Genomic DNA, 8,330 nt, shown 5'->3' with positions numbered 1-8,330 from the left:
GCCGGGGCGCCGGCCCGCCGCGGGAGGCGCGGTGCGGGGCTCGAGCGGCGCGGAGGGCGATGCCGGGCCTTACTGCCCGGGAGAGCGGGGTAGCGCCGCGGGCCGCGCCGGGCTCCGAGCAGGCGAGTGGCTGGGCAGCTAGCCTGCCGCCCCGCCGTAGGGCCTGCCGCGCCCGCGGCACGACGGGACATGTAGTGGTCGGACCGGGACTGGGTGGCGGAGCGGCGGCGTCCCGGTGGTATTTGCCCGCTGCCCTTGCTAACAGCCGGCGTGTGCCGCCAGCGCCCTACCCGGCCAGTGGAGCGGAGGAGGAGCGGGGGGCGACCATCCTCCTGCGCTGGGCACCGGTGAGGCCGCCCCTGGACCCCTGTGTTCAGCTTTGGGCCCCTCACTGCAGGGGGACGTGGAGGGGCTGGAGCGTGTCCAGAGCCGGGCAGGGGGCTGGGGCAGGGGCTGGGGCACCAGCCTTGTGAGGGGCGGCTGAGGGACCTGGGGGGGTTGGCCTGAGAGGAGGGGGCTCAGGGGGGACCTGATCGCTCTCCGCAGCCACCTGACAGGGGCCGTAGGCAGCGGGGGTCGGTCTCTTCTCCCGGATAACGAGCGACAGGACGAGAGGAAACGGCCTCACGTTGCGCCGGGGGAGGTTTAGGTTGGGTATCGGGAAAATTTCTTCACGGGAAGGGTGGTGAAGCGTTGGGACAGGCTGCCCAGGGAGGTGGTGCCGTCGCCATCCCTGGAGGTGTTAAGAGCCCACGTGGATGCGGTGCTGAGGGCCGTGGGTTAGTGCTGGGCTTGGCAGGGCTGGGGTAGCGGCCGGACCTGATGAGCTCAAAGGGCTTTTCCAAACAGAATGATTCTGTGATTCTATGACTTTCCACAGTCTGGGCCCACAGAAAGTGACTGTCATGTCACCTTCCCCTCACCCTCCTCCCTTCCCTCTCAGGCCCTCTACCCACTCTCTGCCTCCTTACAGCCTCTTTCTTCCCTGGCATATCAGGACCATGGTGCTTTCCTTCTACATGAGGTGAACAGGAGCACGTCAATGGCCCAGAGTAGCCACACCAAGGGACATGCTATTCCCCTTAGTGCTCAGTATGGAGAGAGCCCCACAGCACCCGGCTATAAGGTGTACCAGGTGAAGGAGGCCAGAGAGGATGCTAACTGACAGCAAGACAGGGCCTGGAAACTGGAGACGCTAACTGTATACCAGAAAGGTCTGATAGTGAAGCCACCTGATACTTGGAAAAGAAATCTGAGAAGCAGCTGATGTAGCTGCTTCCACAGGGGAGGCAGCAGCCACAGAGCCAGAGAATAGAGGTCCCTGGCCTGCAGGCAGAGAGAGAGGGGCTGTGGATTACTAATCTGACCTGGTTTGGGACTGTTACTTCCTGAACGCAGGTTATTTGCATCCTGTATTTTGTCAGGCCTGGTAAAAATTCCTCTGCTAGAGATGTAGTGTGAGTGTTCATAGGAGACATCACAGGATTGAGCACAAGGGAGATGGATGCACACTGTAAATACATATCCCTCCAACCAGGGCACATGATGACACTTCAGTTCTTATGGTGATAAATACAAAAATCTTGCCCCACTGGACTATTCGTGCTTCTCTTTCCTACACTGCATCCTGATAATGTTCCTCTAACATGTTTAAAAAAGGCATGGGTGTCGCAAATCCCAAAACCAAAAGGTTTGCAAATCATCAGTCTTGTCGCTCTGCTGCTAGACAGCTGTTGCCTGTTTTAGTAGCTGGATTCCCAAGGAAACAGCTCACATGAGCACAAAGGCGGAGCGCTTGCAGCTTTTGTGTGTGGGTGTGCGTGTGTGTCAGTCCTTCCTCCCCACCCTTAATAATTTTTTAATCTGTTGGTCAATTGGTCGATTCAATTTGACAGAGGGAAAGAGCCTCCAGGAGTGATTATAAACATCCTGACTAGGGAAAAAAATTTGGGTGGAACTTGCACCTTACTAGAAACCAGATAAGCCCAGCTGTGAGATGGGAATGCTTCAGAGGCCAATGTTAGTAGAGCCCGGCCTTTGGTAGTTCTAGCACAGCAGGGACACTAGCCCTGGCTCAAGCCTTTGTGTTTAACAAATAAACAAATACAGCTAATAGCAAACTTGAATACCAGATGAATCTGTGGACAGATTTAGGAGGACAATAAATCACCTAAGTCAGATAGTGGAGGAGTTAAGTTTTGACAAGGAGCTTTAAACAGTCTCTAGACAGCCAAGCAGGAGTTGCTAAAACCTGGTATTTCCAAATATCTAGAACATATGACTCTGTTGTGCAGTGTTCAAAATTTTTCAGAAGCATAACAAATCCTCTCTCCAATTTCCTAATCTAAGAAAACAGATATTAATCACGTTTGAAAAACAGTACAGAGGATCCTGGCAGAACTTCCTCAGGCCTGATCTGCATACTGAGTTGTGCAACAGCTTGATTGTTGCCCTACCAGCTGCGCAGGAGCTTTCTGCTTTCTATGTAGCAAGATCAGGACGTGAAATTATTTGTGTCAGTGTTATCATTGCACACATTTAAGCATAGCCTTTTGTTTAGAAGAGGTACAAAACTGCTTTTCTACATATACTTTTTTTTTTTTAATACTGTGCTATTTCCCTGTTTTCAGCAGCAATTTGGACAAAAAGTAGAGTAGATTTGATTATGTCAGTGTCACAGGATGGTGGAAAGAGCACTAGCATTTGAATGTTTCCCAGCAGTGGAGACTTCTCGGCCAATTGTGGGGAGTGGAGGCTTGGTCTTCCACTGATTTCTGTTTTACTCAGGGACACTTTGCACATGCCCAGAGATATTCAGCAACTTGCTTGACATCCCTAAGATGTTGTCGTGAACAAAAACTGGGGTGTTTTTTTTTTTTTCTGAGGCAGTCCATTTAAATGTGGCAGTGATAAACTTCTTTGGCAACAGGTTATTTGCAGTATCTTTCTTCTAGCGGATAATTATACCTTTCCCCCTCCCAGTTATGTTTTCTTTATTCCTGAAGAGAATGGCAGCTGCACAAGTGTGAAGGAGGAATAACAACATTTTGAGGAAGAAAATAGTAAGAGAAAGGAGGTGCCAGGATTTAGGGTAGGGCAAAAACCCCAAACAAACTAACAAACCAACAAGGTTTCCTCAGAGACTTAAGGTCACGCTGAGATGTTGCATATGAGTTGCATACAACTGTGCTCCAGATCCTAAGACAAGGCCAGTAACTCAGCTTTCATATGGAAAAAAAATGTTTTTTAAGTTGTGAGGGCAGAGCATGAGTAGGTGGACAAGATATCATCTGTGCCTTTATGAGTGGGCAAGCCAACTGAAAACAACCACCATCGGGGGTAGGAACTTCTTAATTCATTTTATCCCTGAAGTCTGCCGCTTTGGGCAATGACCTACTTTAGTAACACTCCTACACAATATTCTTCAGTGAGGCTTTTGCTCTGCTGCAGTGTTGTCAGCAGAGACTACCTTGAAATGATGCTCAAGGGAGTGGAGAATGAATCTTTCCTTCTCTGGAAAAGCCCAAGTTTAATATCGACTCAGTTGAACACCGTAAAGGGCAGACATAGGAGTGGTGGTGGGTCCAACTCAAGGACCACACTAGTGGAGCTGCTGTAACACCGACAGCTTCAAGTAATGAAGTTGTACAGAGGTAGGGCCCAAGTGATTTTGCAGACACATGAAATTACCATATCTTTATGCCCTCAATCATTTCTGTGTAGCTCTTTGGAAGCTCTTCAAGGAGCCTGGGTTTACTGGCAGAGCTCACAGTGTACTCTTCCTGGACCTGTATGGCTTGTAGAGCTTTAGAGACAAATGCTGTCTTTGCGATGCCCTCCTATGTTTAAATAACCAGCCTGAAAATGTCTCCTAAAGTCTCTATAAAGCAGTAGCACTATGGATAGTTAGAGCTGCAATTATCTCTGTGTAACCTTTTGGTTTTCATTTTATCTCATGATATGACGTAGTCTTTAGAGCAAGGTTGTGAGGTTGCCTTGGGGATGGAGGGCTTAACCATAGGGTTATCTGTCATACTGAAATGTTCACGTTAGCCAATGTAACTGTGAATGCTTTTAACAAACAATTGAGTGAAGTGACAAAAAGCTTACGAAACAGTCACAGGGGAATTGCATAAACTGGGGTCAGATGTTCAATTTGAGACTGTTACATGACCAAGGAGTTTTGCAGCTGGTTGACAAAAGGAAGTGGGAGGTCAGCTGGTCTCGAGTTGTTGTAACAACAACCTGTTATGTTTCTCAGACAACGGAGATGCCCTTAGTCTTGGCAGGATGGATCAGGAGGATGATTTCCTCTTTTCCTGGAATAATGTTTGAAAGCTGCAAATGTTTTTCAGCCAGTAGCATTTGGGATTTCTCTTGGAAGAGGCAGCAAAGACACCAACTGCTAGTACACCATGGTGCAGCCTTTGAGTGGATCTGCAGGAAGACTTTAGGAATGCCCTGTTGATTTAGCTGACTTGTAAATGAGCAAGTGGAAAAGAGAGGGACAGAGAGAACCTAAAGGTTTGCTACAACATCCAGCTGTGTGTGTGTGTGTGTGGAAAGAGACCCAACTGTGCATTGCCTTTATTCCTAACGTTTAGTTTGTATCTTGCAAGGGAAAACTGGCAAGTGACCGGCTATGAATAATGAACCCATGGGGAAAGTTTGTTTCTAAACATGAACAGTTAGTGCCTGGTTTATGTCTGGGTGGGTGTGCTGGCTATTTCATAAAGATTTCATTCTACTGAGGCAACCACATGAAAGAATTACTTTGGAGGAATTCAAGGTGAGAATATCTTTATTCTGCATCTACATCAACACCAACACCCTTGATTCAGTAGAAGCGAAGTGCAGAGACTAACTTCTCTGCCTTGTCTCTTCCATGCCCCTCTCCATGCCTGAGTCCTTTGCAAATTCTAACTGAAGTGATACGGTATTTCTAGCTGCTTCAGTTTGGTCCACTCGATGAAATGCTGTGATTTTCTGCAATAGTGGCAGGACAAAGAAAATGTATGGGCTGAAGTTGCTAGCTGCAGTTTAGGAAGAGATGCTGGTGGAGTAAGAACAGCAAACAAATCAAAACAAAAACATTCCCTTCAGCTATGGGAGTAACAAAAGTGAGGGAGCCTGAAGGTGCAATTCTCATCAGAAATAGTAAAGCCGATGGTGTAATAGCAGAACTTGCTTTTTGCTTTTTTTTTTTTTTTTTTTTGTACGCACACCTAAGTCTCTTCTCTGAACCCTACCAACCTTGAAGAGTCTCAGATGCTCTTCAGTACCTGTGACCCTCAGTACCGCCTGGGTAAGCAGTGCCAAATACATATTCTCCTTCACCCTCTTGGTCCTCTTTAGTGCTGCGGTTTGGTGACAATGGCTCTTAGCAAAAGGGTTAATCTGGTTCATCAGCAGTTAACCCTCTATAAGAAAGAGTCTGAGAATACTGTTGGTGTCTACATCTGAGAGAGGCAAAATATTACATTATATATGGAAAACCCTCATTCATGCCAATGTAAAACAGGAATAATGCTGTTTAAATTGGGTGCTATTGAGATGACTATCAAGTCTTGAGAATTCCCAATGTACAGAATATTTTATGCTGCGGTATAGGTAGGGCCAAAAAAACACAGCAAGGCTTAGGCAGTTAGAGAAATGCTTTCCTAACAATTCCCACCAAAAAGTTCTGTTAAAAAGCAGTTAAGGTTGCTCCAGGGCAAAACACACCCACACAAGAAATGACAGGTTAGGGGAACCTTCTTCGTGTAAGCTATGGTGCACACCTCATATTAACCACTCCCAGTGACAGACTCCAAACCCCAACAAGAAGCTTCCCTTGTTCTGCAGGGTAAAGAACCAAACTAAACACCCATCCCTCCTACACGCTTCAGTGCAAACCCCTCTGGCTTCTGCAAGGCTAACATTAGGGGCTGGTGCATGCCTAGAGGCTACGGTGATTATGGGGAAAAAACGAGGATTAACAAGTGCCCCCCTGAGCACGCACTCTGCTGGTACTGCTGGTCTCAGGGACCTTCTTTGACTTTGTCAGACTGTTTTTCTCTGTGGTTGACCACTCTGCTTAGTAGACCCCCTCCACAATGCAGGGCTGAAGAGCCATATGTTGTTTTTTATTAGATTGGAGAATGAGCTATTTGATATATTTACACCAGAGTAAAGCTGGTTCCCTTGCTGCAAAAATAGCTACGCCTGCACGAGGTATCTGTATGGGACTTCTAGAGGATTTATTCCCAGCTGGGCCAGGAGAGATTTTACGTGAAATGGGTTTTGTCGCCCAGCATTATGGGGATCCTGTGCAGAATGATGACTGCACTAAGCTGTAGTTACAATTAAAGCTAATTTGTAACACAATTTTATGATCAGCATAGCATATGATTTTATGACCAGAATAGCACAGGATTTTTGTGATCAGTCAGTGTAGTACAGGTTACCTTATCATTCCTAATCACCTGGACCCTCTGCAGATTGGTCTTAATATTTGCCTTGCAGTATCAATATAAAAATCATCATATAGACTCAAAACATGTAAAAGAATGCAAGTCATTCACTCAGTTCTTGGCAGAAGCAGATGACGGTGAAGGCATCCCTGACCATTTGGGGATCATGAGTTTTGCTGTTCAGCAGCAGTTGTGGTCCAAGCCCTACTCAGGACTTGTAACTGCTTGATTTTATAGACAGTGCTCTGTGTGCTGCTACACTTCCCTGTTCTGTGATGGGGTCATCACAGCCTGTTTGGCCAGGTGTCTGGAACCTTAAAAGCTGGTAAGGCAGGGAGTAGTTGGGAACCTTGTCAGGAACTTTGAGGCTGGCTGATAGGGAGGGGGAGAGGAAATCTGCCTGGTGTGCAGGACCTTCCAGGCCTGATGAGGAAGGTAAAAGGGACTGATACATGACTGGCTTGGTCACAGAGAATGGCCATTTGCCTTATAAAATTACATTACTTATGCCAACCATATTACAAGGGGTCAGGAGCAGGGGGTGCCGCTTACAGATCTGCACTGAAGAAGCCGTTGCTGAAGTTGAAGTGTATTGGTGGTCTTCCATCTACCTTCCCACATAGCTTTATACCTCCCACACCTAACTGCTACTTTTATCCAAGTTTCTTCTGCTCCACGGAATCACAGTGATCAGTACTGACCAGGTTTCACCTTGTGGCTTAAATGCTAATACAGAGTTAGTCCTGCCTTTTTGTACCCAGGGGCTCTACGAACAACGTTTTGCCATGCCACTAACACACTTTAACTGCTTCATCTGTGCCACAGGGGGCTCATGAGCCTTCTCATACTCTTCAAAAGGATAAAGATGTTTGGTCCAGTCACAGAAACCAGAATGTTTATCCTGGGCCTCGGGGGAAGGGTTTGAGGCAGCTCTGCATAGCAGCTGCACAAAGCATTAAAGACAAGTAGATGGAGTACAGTAGTGCTGCGGACCTTTGTCCATTGAAAATGTGCTGGAGAAGATTTTGTCAGGAGGTATTAGTTTAAGAATGTAATTTTATGTCATGGGTAATGACCTTGAAGATGCTGGGGGTGATAAGACTGAAAACCTCCTCGCTGAATCTACCGTACACATGCCAATGCTGTGACCTGGCCATAGTCTGTTACTTGACCAGGTGTCTCCAAAATTCTGGCCCTGCTCTCCCTGACTGCTGTGCTGTGTGATCAGCTTCAGTCTGGAAAACTGAAATCATCATCAGGGAAGAGTGACTGTTGTCATCTACCTGGACTTGTGCAAAGCTTTTGACACTGTCCCACACAGCATCCTTGTCTCTAAACTGGAGAGACATGGATTTGACGGGTGGACCACTTTGGTGGTTAAGGAACTGGCTGTATGGTCACACTCATTCTAGTCAGTGGCTCAATGTCCAAGTGGAGACTGGTGATAAGTGGCATTTCTCAGGGGTCTGTACTGGGACCAGTACTGTTCAACATTGTTGCTGGTGACATGGACAGCAGGATCGACTGCACCACTCAGCAAGTTTGCTGATGACACCAAGCTGTGTGGTGTGGTTGACACGCTGAAGGGAAGGAGTCCCATCCAGAGGGACCTTGACAGGTTTGAGAGGTGGGCCCAAGCAAGCATCGCAAAGTTCAACAAGGCCAAGTGCAAGGTCCTGGGCCAGAGCAACCCCCAGTATCAATACAGGCTGGGCAGAGAGCAGATTGAGAGCAGCCCTGAGGAGAAGGATTAGAGAATGCTGGTGGACAAAAAAATCAAGGTGTGCTTGCAGCCCAGAAAGCCAACCAAATCCTGGGCTGCATCAAAAGAAGCGTGGCCAACAGGTCAAGGGAGGTGATTCTCCCCCTCTGCTCTAC

The sequence above is a fragment of the Falco cherrug genome, chromosome 6, assembly GCF_023634085.1.
Source record: "Falco cherrug isolate bFalChe1 chromosome 6, bFalChe1.pri, whole genome shotgun sequence".
Lineage (NCBI taxonomy): Eukaryota > Metazoa > Chordata > Aves > Falconiformes > Falconidae > Falco > Falco cherrug.
Note: the sequence above shows the minus strand (reverse complement) of the source record.